This window comes from Hermetia illucens, chromosome 3 (assembly GCF_905115235.1).
Source record: "Hermetia illucens chromosome 3, iHerIll2.2.curated.20191125, whole genome shotgun sequence".
In the NCBI taxonomy this organism is placed as follows: Eukaryota; Metazoa; Arthropoda; class Insecta; order Diptera; family Stratiomyidae; genus Hermetia; species Hermetia illucens.
Window position 1 is genome coordinate 141393082 of NC_051851.1, and position 18869 is coordinate 141411950.

Sequence of the window (18869 nt, forward strand, 5' to 3'; positions counted from 1 at the left end):
TATGACATTTACCACAGCTTACAATATTTGGAATATATATGAACCGAAAACGACTCTCTGTAGAGATGAAGATGGTAAAATTATCAGTAGTTAAAAGGATGTTATCCGAATGTACACAATAATCCCGGTACTTGCTAAACAGGGACCCAGAGTCAATGCTCACAAATATAATCGTCAGAAATGACCAAGGTAAACAGAGCGCGCTAATTCTAACATCACCGAATGATGTCGATCCTGTCCTTGTGGAAAATCGAAGGTAGGCCATTTGATCCTATATAACTGTCCCCATATAATAATCTGCCAATTCCGGGGGAAGGTGATCTCCCCAAAGACTGGCGGTATTATTTGACCAAATTGCGCAAAAAGCGATCAACTAGGTTTCCAGGGCTGCAACTGAATATTCTTGTTGTGGATGGCCTATAAAATGAGGAGAATCAAAGAACGAGAGTGTAAACTCTGCGATAATGACTTGGAGAATATGGAGAATTCAGAGATCGAAATGTAGGTACGATAAAAAACCAGGCAATGGTCATGCCCAACCCTCTTCAATTTGGCATTGGGAGCTGTCGTCAAAAAAAATCAAGCCCACGGAACCTAGGCACGTCACTAGTGAGGTAAGTGTTGGTTGTGTGCGCAAGTAGCGTCGATATAATGGCCAAATACCTCCAACAACTGATGGGGGTCTTTCAAGAATTGGTTGAGTAAGCCAGAGGAATCCAGTTAAAAGTCAATGAAATTAAAACGAAATTGTTGGTCCAAGCAAGAAGAAAGGTATCATGTAAACGAAACTGTTCAGTTGCCCGATGTTGAGGTCATTGATTGTAATACTCTCTTATGATAGGAGATAAGAGAGTATTGCAATCAACCACCTCAACATCGGGGGGCAACTGAACAGTTTCGTTTACATGGTACCGCAGCTTGCTAAAGACGGGAAGAAGAAAGGCAAATGGAACGTCAAATCACTATACCAATCAGCAAATACTTCGCAAGAAAAAAACTTAGCAAAAGTAAGCTATGAGTTCACAAAAATCGTTCAAGGTGTCTTCTGCTATATTTGTAGGTGTCAAAAATGAGCTTTTAGTAGAACAGTCACGTTGAAGAAACAGTATCTAAAAGGATCCTTAATCCTTAATCCTAACTAAAGTCAACCGTCCTACAATTGATACAAGGAATGCAATTTTTCTCAGGATACCGAATCGGAAGACTCTGCCAGCTGAAAAAATGGAAGAATTGGAAGTGGTTTATGAAGGAGAAGGAGAAGGCCAGAGTCTGAATTGGAAATTCGCACTATCACAAATAGGTGTAGCTAACAAGGATAACATCACAGGAGATGACATGTTCGGTGGATTTGCTGTGCATAATTGAGAAATTGGTACTCAAATAAGGGTAGGTGTGAAATAGGTTTCGAAACTGACAATCTAGTGATTCCAACTGCAGTTACCATCCGGATTTTTTAACCGTTCTTAGAACATTCTGGTTTTATCCTTTTCATAATAAGTGCGAGTCTTCTTCTTAAGTATAGTCTGCATGCTTAGTGAAAAGCTCAAAACCCCATTATCGCAATTGTTTTTTACATAATAACTTAAACCATGCGTAACATATGCCATTATGTAAAGATGTCTCGTCAAAAAAGTAGCGAACATTATGTTTTATACCCATAACCATAAAAAATATGCTACTTTACAGATCGTATCAAAAGCAACAAAAAACAACCAAAACAAAACCTGTAGATTCCATTGCAGTTGGTGGTCGCTACTTGTAAAAAAGGAAATAAACATAAACAACTTCTTGCACTCTTCCACGGCGAATGAACATGCAATATTAATTATGACCCACAATAATGGAAATAATAAGACGCACTCGAAATAATGTAAAATGCTTCAGACTCGTAACTTTTGATCTGCACAAGATATTGCATTACAAGGAGTGTGTGGGCATTTCAGATGGATATATGAGAATGCATCTACGTTTCTGATGTATTTACGTACATACACACACGCACGGACACTCGTCTTAAGAAGCATTCCAACATTTCCGCCTTTGTGATTTTTTATTGCCTCCTGCTTACTGGAGTTGAAACAAACCCAGAAGGTATCCAAGCGGAAACAATGGAGAGCGTTATGAATAACTTTGTCAGACGGAGCAATAGTGAAAGAAAAATATCGCAATCAACGAATTTTCAAATATAGCATGCAATAAAAAAAGTGTTGAATTATAAAAAAATATCGTAAAAGTGGCAGAAATAAGAACAGGTAATTGTTTCGGACATATTTGTATGGAAAGCTATTATACAACACTAAGTACCCACCTAAGTAAATTTGGCAAGGTGAGAACCTATTCATAGCCTGAGCTTGGTATTAGACATTCTGGGAGAAACTTCATCTTAAACGGAAAGGGGATGAAAATTATGTCTCTACACTCAAAGGGCTTTCCAGCCCTCTGACATACTATCATACATAGGCTGGGTATAACGATTCTAAACTTAAATAAGGTGACCTTGCTTTTGAAGTGAGTTGTTTAGTAATATACAGTAGCAGGAAAATCATAAGAGAAAGTGAGCCAGCAACCAGATTATACTGCTTTGAAGGACCACGGCTTTTTAATTTTCAGATACTCAGGTGCCTTGTTAAAGAACACTTTTGTTAGTCCCAATATAGTTTTCTTCGATCTCATTCACCGGGGATCAAACGATCGCCTAGTTGACTAAGCGTTACCCTCTCTAGCTCGAACCTCGGGTTCGAATCTCGAACAAATGAAAAAAACCAGTGTGTATTCCGGTAGTTTCTTCCTTGCCTTTCTAGACTTCTATATATTAGGATATCCTTTTAACTGATCACCAAGCTATGAAACGCGAAAATAGATTGACTGGCTACAAAACTATAATACGGGTCACGTATAATTTGTGTCGCCTTAAAAAAAATGCAGTGACGCGAGGGATATATTTTTTGATGCCCTCTCGAAAAAGTTCCACCAGCTCCTTAACCCCTTTCTCCACTTCCTCTTTTAATTCCTAGTATGTTCAAAAGCTTTTTCCACCTATGTGCACCTTAGGGAAGTCAACTGATGGTAATCTGAAGATCCAAGTTAGAGGAATATAGAGAGCTTTCAAAACATCCCATCCATACGTTGCTTCACGGCGTTAGCCGGGTGAGGCAAGGAATTGTCCTGCGGTAGGCAGATTTCTTTTGTCACCATGCCCTCCTTCTATTCTGAATCGCCTTTTCCGATTTTTTGAGGTCCCACGGTAGCTTGCCACATTGATGCTCTCCCCCTAGGAAAAATAGTCAATCAAATTTCCGCCTTCATGGTGTCAAAACATGAATGTCACAACAACTGACTATTTCGGTTTAGAGTGAAAAGGTTGTCACTGTTAAAACTGTCTGTCAACTTTAACCCCATTAAAAATCCCAAGTGTAGTTTTTTCACAATGAAGTGCGCCGACGTATTTCGCAAGATATGATTCTAGGCCCGGAGCATTCAGTATACTAATCTCGATCGAATTGGTCCCCTTTTGAAGGGGAGGAATAAAGCTATACAGCAATGCTGCCAACATGTCTTAAAATCGTTTCCTAGACTTACTTTCGGGACGTGACTAGTGGAAACAAAGTATAAAGCCACGCAATCTCTGGCAGCTCCCCCCCCCCCTCTTTCTGGAGGGGGACCATGATTGCCCAATTTAATTTCATCCAAGTTAGTCGCTTAATCTACACTTCAAACTGCGAAGAAAGAGTCAAAAGAATCAAATTGTAGGACGTTGCAGAACTGGCATAATCTCAGGATTGCTACTCATGCCACGTGTACAAGGGAAACCAGTGCGGAAGGTGATATTCAAGGAGGCATAAACCCTCTGGTCCTGTGAATTGAGACTTAAGAATAAATTCAAACTACTCCGTCTATAAGAGACAACTAAAAGGAATAGACTTTGTCGGCAACCTGCAATTTTTGAAACTCTACTGCTACCAAAACATCAACTACCTTTGGCTATCGGACTATGATTGGTTTCTGGAATGTACATACGCTCCTCGACCACAGTAGCGAGGGTCCCCAAAATGCTCGCTTTCACCAAATCTACCGGGAATTCCAACGATCTAAACTGGCCATTCTGGGGATAATGGCAATGTGCTTTTGTATTCTGGAAAGTTAAGTGGTAACAAAAGCGAATGCAGTATCGGATTCCTTCTGACGGTTACCCCAAGACGCGCTCATTTTACCCGGAAGTCGATTTCTGACATATTTCTAACTGCAAGATTTCGGTCCAGGTTAAGGAGAATCACAATTGTACACTGCTATGCACCAACGGAGACCTCCGATACAGTGGAGAGAGATGTTTACTTCGAGCAATAAATGCAATTCAGGGGACGCTTCCAAAAGGTGACATTGTTATGGTGGTGGATGATCTGAATGCCAAGGTGGGATCTGACAACATCTCGCTCAGACGTGTAATAGGGAAACACCGTCTTGCTGAACGCAACGGCAGTGGTGTGAAGTTCGCCTTGTCATTGGTGGCACATTGTTCAAGCACAAAGCCTGCTATAAGGGCAGTTGGGATTCAATTGACCGACGCCGTACGAGCAATCAGATTGATCACTTCACAATCAGCAGTAGATTTAGGAGTTATCTCCTGGATGTGCGTAACGAAAAAAGCAATCACATCGGCCTCAAAACGGATTACCATCTGATGGTCAATTACGTTCGCCTCCGTGTTGCGTCTGCCACTTCACGCAGGTTTGTGGAACTGCGGCCCCTTAAGTTCGTGACCCCGCGACAAGAGAGAATGGAAAATGCCGCAGATCGCAATGATATCAGAAACGTATACCGCATCACGAAAGAGATTGCATGTGGTCGGAAATATGTTGACGGTCCTGTGAAGGACATCAACGATCGACGATAATGAATAACTGAAGAGGTGGAAAGAACACTTGATGACATGATTTTTAACCGTAACATGCGGTCACCGTAACATGCGGATAAGGACTGTTCCTCCGAGCAGAAGAGAAATCATTTCTGCCATCAATGAACTCAGACGGAATAAAGCCGCTGGGCTTGATGGTCTCCCAGCTAAGTTATTTATCGTTGCATCTGCAGTTATTGCAGATCTGCTACTTCCACTTGTTCGCAATCTAGGGAGTGGAAAAAGGGGTGATCGCAATGAATATGACAATTGGAGGGGTATCTGCGTACTTCCTGCCGTTACAAAGATAATAGCTAAAATAATCCTGGAATGCATCAAAGAACATCTCGAAAGTTTAATCGACAGAGAGCAGGCTGGTTTTCACTCCAAATCCTCGTGCATTGACGATGTCAAAACCCTATGAAATTTTGGAACAGTGCACATAGTTTACACTTCGGTGCACCTGCTCTTCGTCGCTTTCGAGAAAGCTTTTGATAGCGTTAACAAGGAATGCATTAACAGTGCTTTAGGGAGGAGTGCCATTCCGGAGAAACTTATAGCTATTATCAGAGCGACATATGATGCGCAAAATGTCTCGTGCTGTATCGAAGCAAAATCTCAGAAGATTTTGAAGTGAAAAGCGGAGTTTGCGAGGGTTATATCATGTCATCAATATAATCTCTTCTTGTTATCGGTGACGTTCTTCATGTTATTGTGCTATGTGTGTTCTTTCTGTGTTGCTACATGGGAGTAGTACATGGAAAGTGAACTACAATGTTACTTAAAAGCTTCAAGCTTTAGTTAATACCTGTTTGCATCGTATCATCAGAGGACGATGACCTGACACTGTCTCAAATGAAGATCTCGGTCGGCGCATAGTCCTGGCACTCGTACGCAATGTGATCGGAAAACGGAAGTGGCAGTGGATAGAACACACTTTAAGGAGGGCTGACGATGGCATTGCTGCCTACGTCATGCAATGGAATCCAACCTCCCAAGATGGTCGACGGGTGTGTCGCTCCAAGGGCACTTGGCGCAGAACAGTAGAGAAGGCATGCGAGCGTCTCGGGAAGTCGTGGAAGGAGTTGAAAGGCATTTCAGGTAACCGGGAGTGATGACTAGTAAGTGTGGTTGGTGCGCTATACTCCATCAAGGAGTGGATGGCCACATTATATATCTTAATGCTATTTAAATATTAGTCGCAAAAACCCCTGACCTTTTAAATTTCCTAAAACCTGTTCAAATCTTTCTAATCTGAAACTATTGCGAAACGTTATGTATTACTGCGAAAACAGTTGATATTGCGGGGATTTTTGTTGTGGGTATGAATAAAGACCGATCCGGTGAAAGTACAGTTGATGCTTCGGACGTGGCTCTCTGCTTCTAGTTCTTTGTTGGACAAGTCGGAGGAGTGGTTTCTCTTTGTTCAAGAAGATCAAAATCGGTACTCGCTGAGTTGAGTTTTGGAAATAAAATGAAGAAGGGTTGAATTTTGGAAAGTGGAGCTTCATCTGAGTTTATACAGTACGGGTCGGCATTTGAAACAAAAGTCATTAAGGGTGAGGAACAATGGGAATTAATAAAAGTTTGGTCAGATGAATATGTGCCAAAATAATGTGTGTTGGATTGCCGTGGGCATAGACGTTGCTTTTAGACTCCATTTCTTGTATGAATCCAGAAGAATTCGAACACGTGCTTCATGCACGCACAATCGAGAGAAGGGGCTCCTTTTGTCTTTTAGGGTGCTGTAGAGGCGGCTTAGGAATTTGTATATTGGATGCGGTTGTTGTACAGAATCTACACGATAGTCTTCCCTTACCGGTGGCAGATCTAGCTCATCTCCTGATACATCTCGCTATTCTCCGTTTCAGCCAGCGTTTTTGAACTTCCAAGCTTCGTTTTATGTTATTCCAAACCATTTTTATTAGCATCGTGGTGAGTCGAGGAATATTCAATAACATAACAAGGAGTCAGTGAATTTCCCAGATTTTGAGATAAACGAATTAAAGTAAAAAGTACGCCCATCTCGTTTTTTTTTGTTTGATATTATTGGATTATAGCAATGAAGTCTAGCTAAGTCTATGATTTGAGGATTCCCTCTTCCCCTTTTCCTTTCTATCACCTGCAGGACTCTCACAAACGCAGTATCCACAGCTGCCTAAAAACTTTAGCCATCCTTCCCAGATGGAACATAATAAGTTTCCATTGAAATTAGGAAAAACTGTCCAGTTCTGCTACCAATTATAGAAAAAGGAAACAGTAGTAGCTTAAGCTGCAGAGACGCAGGTGAACTCCTCACAGCTTTCATACTTACTAACACTTTAAGGATCTATAACCTATTAATCGGCCTTTTGTCGCCGATTTTATAACTGATATCTTATTGCTCTGTATTCCTGGTTGATGAAAATATATTGGGGAGGATTTTTCGGTTATTTCTAATACAGAAGCTTGCCAAACAAATGAGAGGAAAAAAACCAATAAGTGTTCCACGGTATTCAGTAAATTCAAACTTGAAACCACATTTACTTAACTTTAAGGTCGTTGTGTCACCTTCAACTAGAAAAAATTAAAGTTCAACCCAGGACATATAATTCACTCTGTTTAAAGACTGATTGCCATGCTTTATCATAACTCAGCCCAAGTGTTATAACATATTACGCCATGAATATGTAACATAACTACTGACCCCAGTGTCGTTACACTAAATCGATTACCGAAAGAAAGCAGACGCTAGATGCATATGAGAGCATACATAAATCCTCGCTAGCTAACAAGTAGCATAATCCTAGCACAATGCATAGACCAACAAAGAGTGATAAAACATTTTAATGCCACACCTGCGGAATACTCAATAAGATACATTTCCAACATAAGGCCAGCGCTAAATTATTTTGTATGCCGCACGCACCGGCATTATGGTGAATGTACTGATTTTTTTGGGAATTGTGCCCCATAAACGCCATTGAGATTGGTGTTGAATTTTAAAATATAATTGTCACGATTTCTCATTACAAGTTGTGAATATTTATGCTGGAGTGAAATGAGTCAATGCCGTGGGATTTTTGCCAGAATGAGGTAATTGCATTTTAAATCGAAGCAGCACGTATCTTAGGGAATATTTTTATCTCTGAATTTGGATGACTTTTGGCAAGTAAACTTCGTTGATTCCGAATAAGGGAATTGGTTGCAACTAGGCGCATATTTATAAAAGAGACTCTTTGCACCTCCGGGTGAAAAACGGGTACGAAAGTGAGAAGAAGTAGAAAATATGAACTAGTACGTTACATTATATTATAGTATCAGGTTTTATAGCTCTGAGGACAGATAGTGGTTCCTTCTGGTCTCAAACAGCTTACTAGTCAAATATTCGTTGCAAAAGTTGCTTTCAACTCGATGTCAAATGCATTGAAATTCTGCACGGGAGCATTATCTATTGTATGTGTATACTAGAGCCAGAGAGCCTTAAATGGGGGTAGACGGGCATAGAAGTATAAGCTTTTGCCTGTTTCAAGGCTTGCGCAAAATCCACGATCGTTCTATGGCCTATACTATGGTCGATCTAAATGTATACGCAGTTGACCTTAGGTTTATAGCGTTGTATCTTTCCTCCCTTTACCCCTAGTTACTAGATCAGTTCAAGGGTTATGAAATCGGGTCGAACGCTGTAGTCAAGTGAAAATAGTTATGCAGGTTGCCACATAGAGTGTTTATAGAGTTCCAAGGGCGAACATCTCGGATCTCCCAGTGTCAAGGAAGCAAACGAGAAATTATCGGTTGACGTCTGTTAATCTGACTTGGACGAAAATGAAGTGAATAATGTCGTAAGTTACGGGCGAAGGCTTCTTCAATTATTGGATTGGGAAAAACAAGTTAGCTAAACAGTGTCAAAGTGAAAGACTAAGGCACTAATTTCCCCCGAAAGTGGTAACCTCGACCTTATCATCACTTTGTTGAGAATACTAACATTTCCATCAAACTTTCCAGGATCATAAAGGCTCATATGATTCGACAATGAATGTAAGGATGGTTTGCAATAAACTTCAAACAATATTGACATATTCTTACGAAGTTTATTTGAGCAAATATCGAGAAAAAAATTTTTTGAAGTCTAGATATCGTACACAAGTCTACTATAAATTTTCCTGAATTTTTTGGTTAGGTATGTGGCGGTGCAAATGACTTCCAGACCTTTGTCTGGGCTTAGAGCTTTTAATTATCTTTCTTTTCTACTGAAGTGTTCTACTCATTTAAAGTTAGCTAATTGCTATGAAGTTAAGTAGAGCAGTTACTCGGTAAAAGAGAGTCTACTCACAGCTTTTAGTTTGTGAACACCACAATGAGAAGCAGGATCAATATTGAATTTCAATAAACAAATTAAATATATTAACACGCCTTTCATTCAACTTCTGCTATCAACCTTACCTGCATATCCCCAAAGTGGTGAACCCGAGTTCAAAAGGAGAATTGCCGGTAAAGGTTAAAGGTAAGCAGGAAAGCAATGGCAACCAGAATGCCGGGAGCACGCAACACGCTTGCGGACATGAGTTCGGCTCTGACCGCAGTATACTGCGCTCCAAGATTTCCGGACTTCGATCCGTAGGAGTTCAAAATTTGGTTCTAGATGGTGGAGGCAGGCTTTGTTATGTGTAACATAGCAGACCCACAAAAGCAAGATTTCTAAGCCGTAGTAGTACTACCACCGCGGTATGCCGCCAAAGTCCGCGACATAATTTTAGAGTCGGTGACAGATAACTCATATAGCCGTTTACGCCAACAACTTAGAAAGCGGTTGAATGCCAGCCAGAAGGGCAAAACAAGGCAATTCATCAAAAGCAATTTAATTGATGACGAGAAACCCTAACAGTTCATCCCCCGTCTGCAATGTCTAAGTCGCCAATGCGTAGTTTATGGGTAAGATGTCTACCATCTTCTTAACCGATTATGGTGGTCATTGATAACCAATCATTACAAACCGCAGCCGACGTAGTTGACAAGATCTACCCCGCACTTCTTTCAGCACCATGTCTCGCGGAAGCAACGACAGCTATACAAACAGCATCGCCTTCAGTAGCAGAGACACGCTTAATGCAGCTAGTTCAGCAATTGTTAAGCTGATTCGCGAAGCTGCGGGTGGAGATACGTGCAATTAAACAGCAGATTCACTCCATTCATCCAGACGGAAATATCAGCATCCTCGGTCCAGGTAGTGTACCCTGCAACAGTATATTTTGGTACCACTGGAGGTTCAATTCCGAAGCCATCAAACGCACGAAATCATGTACTTCGGTGAATGCGTATGGCAGCCTTTCATCCTCTTCACGAAGCCTATGTCCAACCGAAATATGAAAAAAAAGTTGCCCGCAGGCACAGGCTCCGATATTAGCATTATATCGCAAGCATATGAAAAGAGACGTTGTAAGGCAGCCAGGCGAAGCTAATAGCATCAGCAACCGCAAACTCCGCAACTATCAAAAAGTGCTGCTGTCTTAAGTTTGCTAGACAGTGCTCCCGCCGCAATAACCAGGGCGTCTATTAGCAATACCAATCGACAGGAATGTTCATACGGCAACGACGTCACAGAAAACCCAATCTCGAACCAACATCAGGAAACCATGAAAATACCCGCTCCAGAGGGAGACATCCCGAAAACCGACCAAACTTCCTTTCAACAACTAACGATGGCAAACCCAACGAAATCGAACAGACGAGTTGAATTTGCTGATTGTTACCAGGCAGGACTTCATTAATTTTCAGTGCAGTTCAACAATAACACCACCGAAAAACTTCAGCTGGGGTCACGGCACGGCCAGTTGAATTATCTGCATTTCCTTACACTCAATCACTGGCAAGGAAGTGACTAAGTATCGCCATTCAATTACCGTGATGTTTACGGAGCGGGGTTGAATATGCATATAGCAATTTCTCGAGGTCAAAATCCGTATTGCAGACCCATTAGCTCGGGCCAAGTTGGGGTACATTGTTAAATGAAAACCTGGCTTGTTAAGGTGTCAAACCTAGAATCACACAGATGAGACGTTCTAGGTGGTCTTGCCTGGTTAGGAAAAATTGTCATCTTAGTTTCTCGAAAGGAAGCAATGTCACTTCTAACATGACATCAGGCAAGCAAAGTATTGTTGTTAGCTTGATTTGACGTTTATAACGTTTATATCATATATGTATGTAGCATTTGGAGCGAGAAAAGGCTGAAAGTAAGTGTTGGAACATAAATCGCGACCAGACTAAGGCATCGTGTGTTCAAAGGAAGCTTTTTCCTGATTCCGAGAAATTCAACTAGTGAGTGCATTCCAAAGGACATCGAAGTGAGTGGAATATTTAGAAGCCTTGAGTTAGGAATTGCATATTTTCATTTCGTTCTCTAATTTTAAGGATAAGTACTTTGCCCCATTATTGAGGCCAGAGTGGTGGTTGATGAATCACAAGGTATCCGTTAACATTAAAGATTTCAAACTTGAGCTAATTCGGGATACTCCATGGGTTATGAAATATATGAAAGTGATTTCTTCTCTTCATTTTTTGTTAAAATCTGTTCACTGTCTGTCTAATCGACAAGACCTGAATGGCTTTGACTACCCCAATATTTATTTTCCATTACAAAGGTTAAGTAAATTTATTGCAAGGAATTAAACAAAATTAGAACTTCCATTGCCCTGCCCCTTCTCTATATTGTATTGACATAGTTTAAGGTATCCCAGGAAATGTAAAATACTATATATCAAACATCTCATCATCGTAGATAAAAATCTCTCAGTAGATCGACTGAAGAATCTCCTCCAGAAAACCTTTTAGTGCTTACAATTGACTTTATGATTGACTAAAATAGCACGACGGTGTCATAATGAAACTTTTTTTTCGGTTCCCCATCCAAGTATTAACCGTTCCATACAACGGTTAACCCTAACTTTTATATGGCTCCTCATGATTTTTTACAGATTTTTCGGTAGACTTGCTTCAATTTACGATGCTCATATTTAGAACCCAAATTTCTCCAAACTTCAATTAATATTAAAAGTTAAGCCAATTCCCAATTCCTCATAGCTACATCTTGAAAAATCAAATTTCCTCTCTCCTACGGAGTGTATGGATAAGTCCTTTGAACTTAGCACGAAATCCTGCTATCCGTTACATGCAAAGGATTTTGTAGATTGCATACTTTCACAAAATTTTGTGACAGCGATTCTAACCGTTCTCGAAAAATTGGGTGTGGCAGACAGACAGACATTGAATCGATTTGAAGAGGAATTCACTACTCGAAAGATAGCAGCATTTTACCCATAATCCAAAATTCTGGTTTAAAGAAGCAAAACAAACTTTAAATTCACGGTCAACGAAAAAAACAATTTATTTGCTATGTTCGGCCAGCTTTTTGGATTCCTGGACCTCATTGCATCCCCATATTTGCATAAAAGTTTCAGATCTCCCTTGAAATATAATGAGGTCATGAACATTTCATGAGAGTCAAAAAAAAGATTTTTGGAAACCCTAAAAGGCATACTCTGCTAAGTTAACTATAAGTACCTATTTGTTAGCGAAAGTAGTAGTAGTAATATGCTCAAGGAAAATTGGAAACTTTTCCCTCTCTGAGTAATTTTCCCTGCAATCAATTGCTCATTATATTTTAGTATTCTTAAGAATTTCTAAAGAGTTCCATTGGGTAAGTGATATAATGAATCTAATAGTGAAATGAAGTAAGTCTCACTGGGAAACGTACCAAAAGATAAAAATTGAAAGAAACAATTAACTAGAAAAAGATTGAAAGCTTGCAGAACCAAAATCTAAATGATTTATGAGATGGCTTTAATGGTACATGTTGTCACCAAATACAAGAGTAGCCTTTCCCCTTTTGTAAGCCAAGGAAAAGCTTATCAAACGAGTTTTGCGCAGAATTCAAATTAACGCTCTTCTGATTCCATTGAAACAAATCCGTAATTTCACTTTATTACAAAAGACCAATATCCATTACAAGCTTTTGCAATACAATTTATGAAGCGTATCTTCTGTTAGGCACCGTTGACTTAGGCACAATAAATTTACTTAATTCCGTTTATTCCTTTCCCCAGTTCCTCTTAATATATTTCATAAATGTCTTCATTGCTAAAAATATACATAAACAGCTGTAATATGTGAGTTAATAGGTTCTTTGATCTTTTCTTCCTGAGATACATTGTGCCGAGGATGATGAAATTATGGCATTTTGCATAAGGTTATAAGCCCGCTGTTAAGCTACCGGAAAATGTTGACGATGCGTCCATAAGAAGCTTAGTGAGACAGTGTCGTTCACCGGTTGATTGCAAAATGTCAATGGTTGTGAAATTCTGCATGTCCCAGCATGGGGTTGACTTGCTGCATGCATTCTGGCAGGGAGTGATTAAAACGACAATGAGTTAAGATTAAAGTATTTGTACAATAAATCAGGTTACCGTTTTGAGTAGCTGAGAAACTTGTCAGTTGCAAAATATAATGGCCAACGAAAAGGTGAATATTACACATAGCTTCGGGTTTTTGGACGAAAAACACATCGTACTGCATTACTACATAAAAGACTCGATAAGAACGAAAAAATCCTGTTTCTAGAAAATAATGGTTTAGTAACCATTGGATAGATGACCTCACTAGAGAACTTCTATGAACTGACAGTGTAGTCTCAGAACATGTAAGGAAATGTCTGCTGTTCCGAAAAGCTAATTTCAAAATCAACTCCTTTTTCCCGAATTGCGCCAATCAATGCTTATGGATGGACGATTCCGTAGCCTACACAATGACGAAATCTATGAGCGATACCATGACCGTCCGGTTGTGGATAAAATCCGGCTGAATAGGTTACGGTGGGCGGGTCACTTAATCCGTATGGATGAGGATGATCCCACCCGGAAAGTCTATAAGGGCAATATCTATGGTAGAAAAAGAAGACGAGGCAGACTCTGCCTAAGATGGAGCGATGGCGTAGGCCAGGAAGCCAGACAGCTTTTAGGCATATCGAATTGGTGGACCTCGGCGCAAAACCGGGATGTCTGGAGTTCCTTATTAAAGCAGGCACAGACCGGATACCGGTTGTTGCGCCGTTGATGTTGATGATGATGATGATGAATGCTTATGAAAAACCAACATTTCATTGCAAAACATATTTATTCTATTCGGGACGTCATATTATATGAGTAATCTACATATAAGTTATCTACATATAGTCTGATGCATCACGTAGATATAGTACCCGAAGAGTCTAGCGGTGTTGGATGGGAGCGCCGATTTAATATTTTATAATCAACAGTGAATCACGTTCCATGCTCAACTACTACTAATTTTGTATTGTAAAAACAGCTGAACATTTAATCCATACCTTAGGTTTGGATTGGATTGTAGCAGTCAAAAGATAGTCATACAGGAAAAATTGTATGACATGCAAGAGAAGCTAAATGAGTTCAATGGACGCAACCTGACTATAGGGATATCAATAGATGTGCTCCAAAGGGTTTCTCGTTATCATATTCAATTCAAAGCTTTTGTCAAAGCTGGCACTCGGGTACGATCATGCTACGACCAGTAATTACAATATATTTTCCCTAAATGAACTTTATGGCGAACCAATTACAATGGAACTAAATCCGCTACTGCATTGTGTTGACCAATTACTATTTTTGCTTTAAATTACAACTAGATAGCTTGGCATATATATGTTTTTAACAAAAGTTTTAACTGTCTGTCCGTCACATGCATTTTTCTCAGAGACGGTTGTAGCGATTGGCACCAAATTTGGTAGGAAGATGAGAACTGTGAACGCTCACGCATATAGTGAGTTACATCCTTTTACGTTGAATTTTAGGGGGGGGGGGGGGGGGGGGGGGTCCCAATACATGTAAAAGGGGGTGAAAATGTTTTTTCCATCAAATGTAGTCATGTGGGGTATCAAATTAAAGGCCTCGGTTAGTACTTTTCGAACCTGCTGTTAGTTTCGACATTTGTTGAAAAGGTGGGGAGTGCGGGGGGTTGAAAGTGATCATTTTTTTTAACGAACCTATGGTCAGAAATTACTCAACCGAAAAATCTCAAAAAAAATTAGGGGGCTGCCATTATATGGTGCCTAGGCTCCGAAATACCCTGCATTTCGATACCTGTTCAAATAAAGTTAATAATACTACATTACTATAATTTTTAGTGGTTGACAGAAAAACCCCCTTTAAGTTCATCCTAGATTCACAAAATTTTTGCTGCAATATAGGCTACAGCATATGATCCTGCCAAATTTGGTGAAAATCGCACTATTCCTAACAAAGTTATAATAATAATAATAATCGTTGGTACAACAATCCATATTGGATCAGGGCCTTGAAGTCTGTTAGAGTACTTCATTCAAGACCGTAAAGGTACACTACAGAACACTGTAGGAGGCAATGTGGTCAGTATTACGCTCGCCCGAGATTATTACCCTGATTTGGCTCAGGTACTCATTCACAGCTGAGTCGACTGGTATCCGACGTCAAATCACGATACAAATCCCGCCGCCGCCAGCGAGATTTGAACCGCGACCTTCCGTACGACAGCCTTGTGTCTCAAAGTTAAACTACTATACTATACGTAAGATAGCTTTGAGGCCAATATTAATCGTGAAATAACGATCATCAGCCGATTTATCCCTTTGAATACAGGGGCTTGCACATCTAATCATGGAATTCCATGGAGGAGATTAGCATCGTCTCCCATAAAAAATGATGTTGTAAAGTCAAGGACCAACGGTGCATCAACGTTTGATAAAGATATGACCCTGTTTTACAAAGTGACCAAAACGAGCGGTCAGCCTGTCATTGGCATATCTCTCAAGGAACCATCCCCTTCTGCTCCCAACTGAAGCCGAAAAAAGGAAATTGAACAGTATTTTTGTTCAGGAAGACATTTCGCTTTGATTGATAAGAATTATCAGCAAATCTTTCAAGGAAAATTTTTGAAGCCTATCAGGACCCATCCTAGTCTTGGCATCAAGACTGGTGATGAACAAAATATGGAAAACAAGAATGGAAGCCAGGAAATTAATACCCTAGTTGTAAGAAGTCTAGAGCCTATGGAAAAGAAGAGTATGCGGGAAAGAAAACTGTGCTCAATAAGTCATAACGTGATGGAGGAGAATAACTAATTATGACACTAAAATACTATTAGGGGAACGGAATGGGAGAGAAAAAGAGCCAACGATATATAAGTAACCGTCTTAAATGCACCTCATTTTCTTTTTGAAGAAAAACAGAATTAGAGGGCTGTTAATAAAAGCGTTTTGGTTATTTTGAGGTGGTAACATGAGTGCAGAGCTCTCCCTCAGGTAACAGAGAGATACTGAGGAGCTTTGACAAATGGAGCCATGTAGTGTATTATGTTCAGGCTCTTCTTATTGCAAAGAAGCTAGGCCTCGACGAAGTAATTTGACAAACGGTTCTAGGGTAGTTCTCTGACGACGGGAAGGTATTTAGTTGGTAGCCCGGTAACGTACCATTGCGGGAATCCAACCATACCGGAAGGCTACCTGACCTTTATTCACCTCATGACAACAACATTCAGCGAAGTTCAGATGAAGAGAAAAAACATTTAATATATTTACATATGCACGTTTATCCATGATAATAAATAATATTAAATGAAATTTTCTATCTCAGAAAATCCCAACAGTTCTACAAAACTTGACTGTTGTGAAAGCTGATTCGCAGCAATAGAGTAATTGGCAACGGCAGCGCATTCAACCTTGTTACCACCGTTTGCCCTTTGCAATACATACACTAGCGACCACAATGGAAAATTTTCTGCAATTTTACGTTTCCGTGTAGAAATGTTAGGTAATTCCCACAATTATTAATTTACAGTGCCGTTACAGGACGCCTACCTGCTAGTGCTATTTGCATTAATTATTTGGCCCATTTAGAAAAAACGGATGAGTAGTGAATACTAGGCAATTTTGCCTTACAAAATGAAGCAACTATATAAGTTTTATTTGAGAATTTACTGTTTTGAAACAGTGGCTGATTTAAAAGAGGAGTTGGCTTTGCCTGTACAAAGTTCTGCGCGATGTCTTTTCATCCACGTAGGTCGGTTAAAAAAGCCAATTTTCGAGTCGCCAATCCAGCAAACTATGTGCTCGGAGTAGGTTTCTTAGTCAGCCAAAAAATGAAACCTGCTGTTATCGGCTTTGAAAATATAAGCGAAAGGCTATGCACTCTGCGTCTGCGGGGCAAGTTTAGAAATATAAGCCTCATAAATGTTCACACCCCTACAGAAGAGACTGCAGAGTCGGAGAAGCATACCTTCTACGAGGCAGTCCCAAGTATGATATTAAAATCATACATGGAGATTTCAACAGTTAAGTAGGGACGGAGCCCGTATTCAGGCGATACGTTGGCTTCTATAGCTTACATAGGGATACCAATGATAACGGACTGCGGAGTGTCCAGTTAGCAGTATCGCACGAAATGGTAGCTGGAAGTACCTGGTTTGCGCGGAAAGCGGTTCACAAACATTCGTTGGCCTCTCCAAACGGGACCACTTTCAACCAAATTGACCATGTGTTGATTGAACGCCGCCACCTCTCAACCTTGATGAATGTCAGAATATATAGGGGGATATAGATATAGACTCGAGCCACTATCTCTTTGGCATAGTGTTCCGAATTCGAATTATAATACCACCTACAATCCTCTCTGACAATCAGGTGAGAGTGAACACCGAAGCCATTCACAACACAGCCCTCCGCGACGCCTATAAGGGCGAAATGGATGCCGCAATAACCGCTGTCCACAGAGATCCTAGAGATGAAGCATCAACAAATGATCTTCACAATCACCTGCGTTACCATTGATACGACCACAAACATAATTGGCCCGAGCGGGAAGAAAAGTCGGAACAGCTGGTTTTAAGATGAATGTAAGCTAGCAACGGAATGGAAGAATGCCGCATACCGAGTAATGTTGGTTTCTCAAAGAACGCGGGCACGCGCAGAGACTTATCACGAATCCCGTCGAGCGGAGAAGCGACTTCACAGACGGAAAAAGGAAGCCTGGGAGAACCAACAGGTCTGTGAACTCGAAAACTACAGGGAGCAACCGCACCAGGCGCGGAAGTTTTACCAACAAGTCAGCAGGATGAAACCTTATACACCTCGATGCTCATCCTGCCAAGACAAAAAGGGAAATCTGATTTCCGACCAAATGGGCATGTCCCATACTTAAAAAGGGAGATATCACGCAGTGCAGTAATTATAGAGGTATCACGTTGCTCAGTACCATCTATAAGATATTCTTCGCTGTCTTGCTAGGTCGGATAACCGGATACGCCCAGAACATCATTAGCCCATACCAAAGAGGCTTCACTTCAGGCAAATCAGCAACAGATCAGATTTTCTTTCTGCGGTAAGCGATGGAAAAACTGTTGGAATATGGACAACAGTTGCATCATCTATTCATCGAATTTAAAGCTGCCTATGATAGCATAGCCAGGGTAAAACTGTACACAGCCATAGGGTAATTCGGTATCCCGACGAAATTGATAAGACTGATTAGCCTGACCCTACCCAATGTGCGAGGACTAATAAAAGCAGCAGGATCTCGAGACCATTCGACATCAACAACGGGCTAAGGCAAGGGGATGCCCTATCATGCGTCCTCTTTAACTTGGTCCTGGAAATAGTGATTCGTGATGCTGTGGTACAACCCTCTTTAAGTCCACTCAACTACTGGTCTATACTGACGATATCGACATCATGGGAAGAGCCACCCGAGACCTACAAACTGCCTTCATTCAGATCGAGCAGGCGGCGCGAGATTTTAGACTGGACCAACAGACCAACAGAGCCTATTTCAGCTTACAAAAACTGTTCCGCTCGAAACGTCTCACCATAGGGACAAAGCTCTTACTGTACAAGACTATGATCTTGCCAGTCCTTATGCATTCCTCGGAGACTTGGGTTCCTACCAAAAAATTGCGAACTCTT

General features: G+C 40.6%; 1 protein-coding gene across 2 annotated transcripts in view; it reads right to left on the reverse strand.

Moving 5' to 3' along the window:
• Positions 1 to 18869, reverse strand: part of LOC119650776 (probable serine/threonine-protein kinase DDB_G0282963) — a 220328-nt gene that overhangs the window by 105674 nt on the left and 95785 nt on the right. The gene's annotated exons all lie outside the window — the stretch shown is intronic.